This window comes from Macaca nemestrina, chromosome 11 (genome assembly GCF_043159975.1).
Source record: "Macaca nemestrina isolate mMacNem1 chromosome 11, mMacNem.hap1, whole genome shotgun sequence".
Taxonomy (NCBI): domain Eukaryota; kingdom Metazoa; phylum Chordata; class Mammalia; order Primates; family Cercopithecidae; genus Macaca; species Macaca nemestrina.
In genome coordinates, this window is record NC_092135.1 from 1,319,234 (window position 1) to 1,331,602 (window position 12,369).

Sequence of the window (12,369 nt, forward strand, 5' to 3'; positions counted from 1 at the left end):
AACGTTTCTCCAGCCCTGCCACAGATGGAAGCACATCCAAGTCCAGCCCTGATGTTCTTTCCTGTCCTTCTCTGTCACCACAGTCACATCCAGTTTCTTACTGCTGATGCGCTCAAACTGGTGTGCAAAACTAATTCTCCCCCCTCCTCCTTCCTGTTCTTGTGGTTTTCCTATCTCATTAGGGGCCACCGTGCCTTCCTTGTCATTCAGGCTGGAACCCCCAAGGCTTCCCACTTCTGGCCTCTCACATCCACCAGTCATCCCTTCATCTCTTCACTGAAATGGCTGACACCACTGCCTCCTCTTTCCCGTCCAGTTACCATTGCCCCAGGGTAAGCTCTTGTGAGAATACCACTTACCTGGTCTCCCGGCATCTGTTCCTCACACTCGCAGTCCTCAAACGTGACCACCAGGAGGCCACAGACTGCTGTTGACATCTGGGTCCCTGTCAGCGGCATGAGTGGATCCAGGTGATTGCACACCAGGGATGTCCAGTCTTTTGGCTTCCCTGGGCCACATTGGAAGAAGAATTATCTTGGGCCACACATAAAATGCACTAACACTAACAACAGAAGATGAGCAAAAAAAGAAAAAAAAAAAATCACAAAAACATCTCCTCATGTTTTGAGAAAGTTCACGAATTTGTGTTGGACCTCATTCAAAGCCATCCTGGGCTGCATGCGGCCTGTGGGATGCGGGTTGGATAAGCCTGCTGTACACTTTCTTCCAGCACCAACACCTACCCCAATCCCCTGCACAACATCTTGACTGGAGGCCACTCAATACAAAAGGAAGGGCAAACTCTTCAGCCCCACTACCCAAAGTCTCCACTGTTTGAGTTCTCCTTGGCTCTCCAGGCGAATCCTGCACTAAGGCCTCCAGCCAACTTCCGCACTCCTGCTGGGATCCTACACATCAACCCTGTACCGGTCCGCTCCCCATAACAGGTTGCAGATCAAACACATAATTACCAGTTAATTTAAATTTCTGATAGACCAAGAATTTTTTTTGAGTATAAGTAGGCCCCATGCAATATCTGAAGAGTAGTCAGACTGAAAAGTCATTTTAAAAAAATCTAAATTCAAATTTAACTGGGCATCTTGCATTCTATCGGGCAATCTAGCTGGAACTCTAGGTTTCTGTTTTCATAAAGGCTTTATTGATATATAGAAGGGTACAATGCAATGGTTTTCAATGTATTCACCGACTTGTGTAATCATCACCCCAATCTCAGTTTAGAACATTTTAGTCTCCTCACAAAATCCCTGCACCAATTAATAGTTACTCATGGCCTCCACCTCCAGCGCTAGGTAACCACTAATCTATTTTTTTTGTCTTTATAGATGAGCTGATTCTGGATATTTCATGTGAATGGAACCATAGAATATGAGGTCTTTCATGACTGTCTTCTTTCACTTGCCATCAGGTTCTCAAGGTTCATCTGGGTTGTAGCATGGGCCAGAATTCCATTGTTTTTCATGGCCAAATATTATTCCATTGTATGGGTATACCACATTTTATTTATTCATTCACCTTTTGATGGACATTTGGATTGTTTGTAAGTCTTGGCTCTTTTGAATAATACTGTTATAAAAATTTTCGTATGTCTTTGTGTGGACATATGTTTTTATTTCCCTGGAGTATGTAACTAGACATGAAATTGCCAGGTCATATGGTAGCTTTATGTTTAACAATTTGAGGAACTGCCAAACCCTTTTTCAAAGTGGCTGTGCCATTTTACATTCTCACCAACAAGTGTGAAATTTCCAATTTTCTACATCCTCAGCCACACTGCATATTGTCTGTCTTTTCGATGTTAGCCATCCTAGGAGCTGTGAAGTGGTATCACCTAGTGGTTTTTATTTGCATTTCTCTGATGACTAATAATTGCAGGCATCTTTTCATGTGCTTATAGCCATTTATTTATCTTCTCTGGAAAAATACTCAAATCCTTTGCCCATTTTGAAATTTTAAAAAATTACAAAATTTGAGAGGCTGAGACGGGCCGATCACGAGGTCAGGAGATCAAGACCATCCTGGCTAACCCGGTGAAACCCCGTCTCTATTAAAAAATACAAAAAACTAGCCAGGCGAGGTGGCGGGCGCCTGTAGTCCCAGCTACTCGGGAGGCTGAGGCAGGAGAATGGCGTGAACCCGGGAGGCGGAGCTTGCAGTGAGCTGAAATCCGGCCACTGCACTCCAGCCTGGGCGATAGAGCGAGACTCCATCTCAAAAAAAAAAAAAAAAAAAAAAAAAATTACAAAATTTTAGGAGTTATATATTCTGGATGCAAATCCATGATCAGATATACAATTTGAAAATATATTTCCTCATTCTCTTTGTTGTCTTCTTCTTTTCTTTTTTAAAGTATCGTAGTCTTTGTTATGTACCCACACAACTCTGATGTTATTGACTCCCGAGGAATGCAGGGAAATGGGGGAGGGGCCAATTTTCAATGCTGAGGATTAAAAGAGGCCACCAATTCCCCATGTAAAGGTAGGCAGAGACTGCCAAATATCTGGCCAAACACCTGCCAATCGTTCTGTGTCCTTCATTGTTTATCTTTTCATCATTCCTCCTGTTAGGGGAGTAAAGCTTTTTTTTTTTTTCTTTTTTTAAAATAATTTTTAATTATCATGGGTGAGTAATAGTTGTAAATATTTATAAATATAAAGTATTATGGGGTACATGTGATGCTGTGATACAGGCCTCCAATGTTTAATGATCAAATCATGGTAATCAAGATATCCACAACCTCAAGTATTATTATTTCTTCGTGTTAGGGACATTCCAATTCCATTCCTTTAGTGATTTTAAAACATACAATAAATTATTTTCAGCTATAGTCTCCCTATTATGCTACTGAACACTGGATCTTGTTCACTCTACCTAAGTGTATCTTTGTACCCATTAACCGTCCCCACTTTATCTCTCTCTCTTGTCTTTCTCTTTCTTGACTGTGTTCTTTGAAGTACAAAGTTTTCAATTTTGATGAAGTTCAATGTATCTATTTTTTCTTTTTCTGTTTGTGCTTTGGATGTCATATCTATCGAATCATTACCCTCGTTGGTAGTTGAGAGTGGGTGGTGTGGTGTCTGTCTCCTCTCTAGAACATAAGTTCCATAGGGCAGGTGCTTCTCTCTGTATTCCCAAAATCCAGAAAAATGTCTAACACATAGTGGGTGCTCAGTAATTATTTATTGAATGTGAAAAGAAATGAATAACGTGGATTTAATGATGGATGAAACAGGAGTGCAATTGGAAGGAACCCAAAGTAAAGGGAAAATTCCCTTTTCATGATGAGGAGAGTTGAGTGCGTTTACAGATAGGATGGGAAGCACCGAAGGCAGTACACGAAGAAGCAGAGGAAATCGGGGCAATGCGTGGAGCAGATGGAGAGGGATATGTCTAGGCCACAGGTGAGACTTACCTTGCACGGGAGGCTCACCTTTCTCACAGAGACACAGACGTGCATCTGGTGGGAACAGCAAAAGCTCACAGCTGGGGCCTGGCTGTCGTCTGTCTGTGCTGAGGCGGGTGATGCGATGTGCCTGCCTGAGGGTGTGGAGCTTGTAGAAGAGGCTGAGTGGAATCATGACCCGGAATAACGAAGGGATTCCAGTCTTTGCAGAAGACCCAGGGCGATGGGTAATCATCCCTTTCTTGCCACTAGTTCCCGTGCTTGGGGGTGGGGGACATAGTTCCCAACAGAACTCTACACCTGAAGAATAAGAGAAGCAGATAATCTGTACCCCGGGTCTGAATGGTGCCTGTGCACCCCGCCTCTATGCAGTGCACCCTTGGCTCTAAGATGTAGGGGCCACTGGGTATATTTTTCTAGAGTTGAGGAGGTGTCCCCACCTCCAACCCTGCCCCAGCATCTTTCTTGTGCTTTTATCCAGAAACCTACTTCATAGAGTGAATTGAGCCTCCCTTTTCCGTTATTGTCCAGGGCTAAAATGTTCTCATTCTTGATGGTGCGTTATAAACACAAGCATTTATTCCTAATGGGCATTCTCCATTTCATGGCAAGTACTAACTCCAAAAATAAGCCATCGCTTCCACTGAAAGCAAATTGAGTATTTAACAACTGTATCTGAGCATGGCTGAAGAAATGAGATGAAATTTTGGAGAAACATATTGTCCTGACAAAACGTCATTGCCCAGGGTGGAGAGGAGCCAGTTATAGCTGTCTGGCAGGGCTGCAGCCGACGTCTCGAGGAGGGCTCCACAGATGGTGGTGGGATGCGCGTCCGCCCTGGGTGAGGGCACCTGTGTGTCATTGCTCATCCCTCGCTTGGGTCCATAAGCAAAACAGCATTTTTGAAGTAAAAGTGTCCCTGTTAGAAACAGGGGCTATGTCTTTTCTGCAGTGAAAGAAAAGGTGAAGAGAATTATGCTAGAAATGTCTCAGCTTCTGTTGTTTTAACTTGTATGGACTGATTTCAGTCTTCGTGTCACCATATTATACCAGACACCAGGAGCCTGGTGGATTCATTTCCTTTCCAAGCTGACGGTGTCCCTTAACCCTGACTGTGGGTTTCCTTGACGCTGCCTAGAATTCTGACCTCTCCAGCACCCTCCACAGCCTCCTCTGGATTCAAGGTTCTCACAGTTCCAATAAAGAAAGTCCATGCTGCCTGACACGGGAAAGGTCAGCCATATTTACACTTTTGACTGAATATAGTTTAAAGCGAAAAAAATTGCAGAAAAGGTATTTTTAAAAATATTTAGGTTTGTGTGCGAGTTGGATGTTCCAAATATTGCTTTATTCAAACAGCTGGGAGGCAGATGCACCTGACCTTGGTTAAGCTATTTGCACTTGTAAATGTTAGAGTTTGACTGTATTAGTAAAATTATATTCATTAATGTAAATTGCATGCAGTGAAAACTCTGTCTTTCCTGTGTGTATGTAAACAGTGTTTGCCTGAATTCGCAGGGCATGCACTCATTACGAACGCACTCAGATTTTGAAGGAGTATGCACTCTATTCTGGAAGTCATCTAGCTGTGATTCCTCCAAGATCCTTATTGTCAAAGTGTAAAATCAAACAAACAGTAATTTAGCACCAGCCAGGTTGAGCACCTTTCAACCTTTGCAGTAGCTTCCAGCCCCAGGCTGCCACCATGGGTTTCATGCTGATGCAGCTTCTGGCCATATTTCTATCTCCCTGAGTTTTCTGAAAATATATGGGGCTGGTGGCTGGTGGACGCCGAAGCAGATCCAGGGGAGGCACTGCTGTTTGGTGGGAGGTCTTCACAATCCTCGCACAAAGCTGCTTTTATTTTATCCCTAAAGTCGTCCTAATTTGCATTTTCTTCACTCATCACCACACATGAGGCCTTTTAACACGAGCAAGGATTTCCTGCTTTGGGTCTTCACCTGCACCCTGAGTGATTACGGCAGACCCAGCTAGCTGTCTTCTCAAAATCCACCCCATCCCTTCCTCCTTTTCAACATAATTCCACTTTTTAAGGTACCTTCTGTGAGCCCTGAGCTGTCCAGCCTCAGAGAGCTCATCTGCGTTGGTATAAATCAGCCCAGTGACCTCAGGCTTTTTTCCAACAATTCATTTAAGCAGGAGAGTAGGCTGCAAATCCGGCTGGGAGACACAGGGGTAGTGTACTGTGTTGGGGGTGGTGGTGCAGTGTGCCTGGGAAGGTTTTCTTTCCTCCAATAGAAAGAAGTGAGGGATAAACAGCATGGGATGTTGGATGAAAGTTTGGAACTGTTGCAGCCATCTTGCAATCAAGAGGAATTATCTCACAAGAACAATCCAGCATGAAGGGTATAAAGATAAAACTAATGTCGATCTATGAGGTGGAGTAGGATTAAAAAATCTTGGTTTCTGATAATATTTTTGAACTGTTGAGTTAACTACTAACTTCAGACTTCTTGTTAGGTGGAACAATATTGTCTTTATAGTTAAACCAAATAAATAAGGATTTTCTATAGCTTTCAGCAGAAGAATCCAAAATAGTAGTCTATGCCAAAGGTAGACTGATTATTGTTACTTACTGTATTTAACATTCCCAGTGATCCTCTAATGCCTTAGAAAAATTCAAATTCCTGGGTGTGGCCTAGGAGGCCCTCTAAGATCCAGCTCATGTCCCCATCACTAGATTATTTTTTTACCTTCACTCCTCATCGCCCCCAAACCCCCACAAACAATGTCCACGCAAAAGCTCTTGCAGATCCCCAATTCACCATGCCCCATCCTGTTGCAATGTCTTCACATGGGCCCTGCAGTCATCCTAGAACATCTTATGGCTGTGGACTTATCTGGATTATTCATCAATCCTTCTTCTAGACTCAGCCCAGGTCCTGTCTCCAACGTATGATTCTCCACTCTTCTCTTCTGCTTGGCTGGGTGGTCCCCACTTTGTGCTTCCTCAGCTCCTTGTGCATCCTCTACCCTGGGGTCGCCTTCCTGTGCTCTTTACTATTAGTGACATCAGGAGCCAACCCAGAGGTCATGGCCATGAAAGCCAGAGACAGATCTGACTTATCAACTCTTCCCAGGCATTGTTGGTTCATGATGCTTAATGGGTGTGACTAATGTGCCAGCTGAGCCCAGCTTAGAGAGGCAAGGCTTGATCACTCTGCCTTCATCTATGCATCCTGATAGCATGGCACTGTTTACACTGCTATTTTTAAAAGAGTTTTGTTCTGTTATTTTTCAATTTTTATTCTGGATTCCGGGGGTACATGTGCAGGTTTGTTGCAAAGGTATATTTGTGATGCTGGGGTTTCAGGTACGATTAAGCCCATCACTCAGGAAGTGAGCATAGTACCCAATAGGTAGTTTTTCAACACGTGCCCCCCTCTCCTCCCTCCCCTTACATTTCCCAGTGTCTGTTGTTCCCTTCTTTGTGTCTGTATGTACTCAATGTTTAGCTCCCACTTATAAGTGAGAACACACAGTACTTGGCTTTCTGGTCCTGCATTAGTTGGCTTAGGGTGGTGGCCTCCAGCTGCATCCATGTTGTTGCAAAGCATATGATTTTGTTCTTTTTTATGACTGTATAGTATTTAATGGTGTATATGGACCGCATTTTCTTTACACAGTTCACCACCTATGGACACCTAGGTTGATTTCATGTTTTTGCTATTGTGAATTGTGTTGTGCTAAACCTACAGGTGCATGGGTCTTTTTGGCAGAACAATTTATTTTCCTTTGGGTACACACTGAGTATAGGATTGCTGGGTTGAATGGTAGTTCAACTCTTTGTTCTTTGAGAGATCTCCAAATTGCTCTTCATAGAGGCTGAACTAATTTACACGCCTATCAACAGTGTATAAAGCGTGCATAAGTTTTCCCCTTCTTCTCAACCTCGCCCATGTAATTTTTTTTTTTTTTTTTTTTTACTTTTTGACAAAACCATCCTGACTGGTTTGAGATGGTGTCTCACTGTGGTTTTGATTTGCATTTCTCTGGTGGCTGGTGAGGCTGAGCATTTTTTCATGTTTCTTGGCCACTTGGGTGTCTTGAGAAGTGTCTGTTCATGTCCTTTTGCCCACTTTTTAATTTTTTTTTTTTCCTTGTTGATTTATCTAAGTTCCTTACAGATTCTGGATACTAGGCCTTTGTCAGATGCAGAGTTTCTGAATGTTTTCTTCCATTCTGTGGGTCGTCTGCTTATTCTGCTGATAGTTTGTCTTACTGTGCAGAAGCTCTTCAGTTTAATTGGGTCCCACTTGTCAACTTACGGTGATTTTTAAACTCAGTTTCCATGTGTCCAGTTTATCACCATAGTAACCCACACTCCATAATAATTGTTGGGGACCATAATCAACAAAGGAGGGGAAAGGACCTTGTGCTTGTCCCCAGGCTTCTCACAGGGTAGCCTGTGGCCCCTGCTGGGTTGGGGTGGGCAGTGCCCCAGGAAAGTTCCAGGCGGGCTCTCAGGTGCGTCTGGGAACACTGCTCACCGCCTCAGCAAGGGCCAGGTCAAGAAGATCCTCACAGCACTAAAGAGAGAGGCACAGACGCCCACCTCTCTGTCCAGTTCTATCCTAATCATTCAGGGAGTTGGGCAAAGCTTGATGATGACAGGGAACTCAGTGTCTCCTCCCACTGTGTCAGAAGAGAAATAGAAGGCTGCAAGGAGTGAGGCCGAATGTGTGCCGCAGGTTAGAGACCTCTGTGTGCTAGGACCTGGGCCCCAGGGTAGCCCACCCGAGTCCATTAAGCCATACTCTCTTTTGGCCTTCATCTATTAGACTATATGAGCCTTTGAGGAAATGGCCTATTTCATATTTTGTATATCTCCAGAACAAAGCAATTAAAAAAATTCCGTGTACCTGGCGTGCTGCCTGATTTGTAGCCTGCATTCACTAACTCCTAGCTGGAGAGCTGTTAATTTAGCACTGAACATTCTGTCTTCTCCTGGGTTTCTCTCTCCTGCTGTGTTCTCAGCGTTCTCATGCTATTTCCTTCCTGTTCACACGCTTGGGGTTTCCTCACCCAGCCATTTCCGGAATTCACATCTCTCCTAAAGCCTCCCGGTCCCTAGGGAGTGCTGATGTGGAGCAAGACTGGAGCCTCTGCTGGGTGGCCTGGAGCCAGCGAGTGATGGGAATCATGTATGACATGATAGACACATATGTGGTACCCTCCATGACAGGGCACACAGCTTCCTGGGGGACACAAGTACACGTGTCTTGTGGGAGGAATTCTAGAATGACAGAGAGGGTGATGCACCCACTCAACCAACCAGGGAGGGGAATTCAAGGGAGATTTCAGAGAGAAAGGCACATCAGAGCTGGGCATTGAGGGAAAAGTGGGAGTTTCCAAGGCAGAAAGTCAGGGAAGGGCACCGATGACAGAGGAAACAGAAGTGACATGGCTGTGGCAAGTGAAGAGTGAGCTCGATGTAGCTCTCTGCCTTGAGGCCACAGCCCTTCTGCCCTGGATGGCTGTGTTCCTCGCCAAATGCCACCCCCGCACCCAGCCAAGTCCTGCTGGTACCCAGGGGAGTCATGATCCAAGGGCGCCCACCCAAAGGCTCAGAAGGAATCTCTGACACGTGCGGAGAGGCAGAAGGAGAAACTATCTCAGGAATAATGGTCAGGAAGAGCTGGTGGGGGTGAGCTGAGAACCCAGACGGGTTGGAAATATCGGGAAGCAGCAACAAGGGGTAAGCTGGGAAGATGGGTTGGCAGAGAGGAGAATGCAGTGGACATGCAGAGGAAGCAGGTGACGGACTGCAACCTTAGCTCTGGGGCTGCCTGCATTTACTCCCCTGCCACAAACCAGGAGTCAATGCTCATTGCTATTAAGCAGCTCCCCCAGGGTGGCAGGGCTTGTGAGCCAGGGAGCTGGGGTTAGAATCCCGCTCTGGCCTAACGCCAAAAGTCATGCCGGCTGAAAAAAGCAGAAGACAGCAAATTTAAGTCACAGCGAAGCGTTACTTACTATTCTCCAGAGGAGTGCTCAGCGTCATATAAGGAAATAGAGGCTCCCTCGAGAGTAAAAAAATGACTGTAATATTTACGACAATAATAGCGAGCATTTATTGCGCACTTACTATGTGCGAGCACTGCTCTAAGTACTTTGCATGAATTATCTCATTTCAGGAGACTTTACTGCATACTCTGTTCCAGCACTTCTTTTTCCATGAGTTACTCCCGGAATCGGGGCTGACGGCTAATGCACGGTAGCCATTTTTCACAGCATCCTCTGGTTTGGGGTGGCTGTCAAGTGTGTGCTAGTTCTGGGATTCATACACTTTTTACTTCATTTCTTCATCCTAGCCCCAGTACAAATCAATGGGAAAAAATTAGCAGAGAGGAGTTTGACCAGTTGCACGACCACTGACTTAAATATTAATAAAATGATTATGGCACATGATGGTTTACATGATTAAGAGTGTTGGATCTTTCTCAAAGTATTTTCACACTTACATCATTCGTGTCTCATAACACTCCCTTTTCCCTGTGAGTTTTTGTGCTACTGCGACCCATCTCCTTGCTGAAGCCAGGGGATGTCCAGAGGAGAGAGGTGGTTGGGGGTGTGGGTCCCTGAGGGGACGGCCGCCTGAGCTCTCAGGCTGGGTTCCAGCTCCTGGGTCAGTTGTAAGGAATGCTATGAGTCGGAGCGTGGTCACTGTGTCAGGTACTGCTGGTCTCTCCCTGGTTTGGTGGAGTTGCTCTGAATGGGACCAAAACTAGATGGACTGAATCTTCCTCTTTCTTTTGAAAATCTCTGGCCCAGGCCAGGCTGGGTGCACCCTGAGGGTTTCCTGGGGCCTCCTGTTCTCACTGGGCTGGGACACATCATCCTGCAGGCTGTGGACTTTCTCCCATGCCACGTTATTCATTCTCCTGTTTATTCAGTCACATGTGCATGTATTCACTCAGCCGTCCATCCACCCAATTTTGACACCTGAGGTCAGGCGAGGAACTTGGGCTGTCATCCTCCTTGGCCTGTTCAGCCGTCGTCTGCTTGCAGGGGCTCCTTGTGTGGCTGCCTCCCTATTATGGGGGACCTTTTTCATCAGCTCAGGCCTCATCTTCTCTGTGGCTGAGTTCTACCTCCAGCACTCCAGCAAACTCCCCAGGGTCTTCTCCAGAAGAAACGAGGGTATTTCCGGGACCAGTGCATGCCCCACAGGAGGGCACAGGTCCTGAGCGGTGCTCATTCAGCTGTCCATCCACCCATTCCTTCCTTCATTTTTCTTGTAGTGAAATACATGTCACAGGGCATTTACCATCTTAGCCATCTTGACATCTTGAAGTGTGCAGTTCGGGAGCATGAAGTACATTCACATTGTTGTGTAACCATCACCACTCTCCTTCTCTAAAACTTTTTTTTTTTTTTTCTTGAGACAGAGTCTCGCTCTGTTGCCCAGACTGGAGTGCAGCAGCGTGATCTCGGCTCACTGCAAGCTCCACCCCAGGTTCCAGCAATTCCCTGCCTCAGCCTTCTGAGTAGCTGGGATTACAGGCACCCACCACCACGCCCAGCTAATTTTTGTATTTTTAGTAGAGATGGGGTTTCACCATCTTGGCCAGGCTGGTCTTGAACTCCTGACCTCCTGATCCACCCAACTTGGCCTCCCAAAGTGTTGGGATTACAGGTGTGAGCCACTACGCTCAGCCTCCAAAACTTTTTAATCTTCCCAAACTTAAACTCTGAACCCACTACACAATGACTCCCCGTCCCTCCTCCCCCCAGCCACTGGCACACACCATTCTACTTTTTGTCTCTGTGAATGTGACTCCTGGAGGTATCTCATCTAAGTGGGATCACACAGTATTTTTATTTCTGCGTCTGGCGTCTTTCTCTTAGCACGATCTCCTCAAGGTTCATCCATGTCGTGTATGAGAATCTCCTTCCTTTTTCAGGCTGAATGATATGATATGCTGTTGTATGTATGCATGTGGCATGTGGGGTCCCACAGTTTCCCCCACTTCTGTCTCTGTCCTGCCTGAGAAACACTGAGGGCCTTGACCCCTGTGTGGCCTGGGCAGCTGCGTGTTTCCCTTATAGGCTTGTACCCAAGCTGGTGCCTTGAATTGCTCAGGCATCAGTGATAAAGCTGTTGAAGCTGGTGTGCGAAAACACCTGTTTTCAGACATACCCGGTAGATCATCTCTTTTCTTACTCTCCATCCCGAGGACGCTGAAGCCCTCTGTGTGTAAGTTCCCCTAACGAAAGCTTCGGATGCATCCCCTCACATTTAGTGCTCTTTTTTTTTTCTTTTACCAAATCCCAACTGGCTCCATCTTGGGATGGCTTGGGGTAGTCCCTTGTGGGAATTCCCCTGCCGCCTGTTTTGCCGTAACTCCAGCAGGAGCTTCAGCTGCAGGGAACTGCACGCCATACTTTGCCTGTCCATTCCTCCGTGGATGGACACTTGGGTTGCTTCCATGCCTCGGGTATTGTGAATAATGCTGCTATGAACACGGGGGCGTGCAAATCTCTTAGACACCTTGCTTTCTAATATTATGGGAATATACCAGAAGCAGGATTACTAGATCATATGATAGTTCTATTTTTAACTTTTTGAGGAAATGCATGCTGTTTTCCATGGCAGTCCATCTGTTCATTTTTAAGCACAGCGCTGCCCTCTGTGGAGGGCACTGTGGCAGCCTTCCCTGCAGGCTGGGCTCTCTGCACTCTCGTGCATGCCTGGCATGAAGTGGTAGTCAGTGAATACTGTGCTGAAGATTAACCGAGTGAATGGGATGCCTTCAAAAGTGCTGGAAGACCTAGCGAAATTTCCTTTTACCCCAGAGCAATCTCAAAAGCACCAAAGACTCCGAGTCTCTCATTCTCCTGCTCACCCTCTCCGCATCTGCAGAGGCTGAGAGGAAGCTCCTGACCCTACATAAAACACCACTTGCATTCAGTGTATGGGGAAA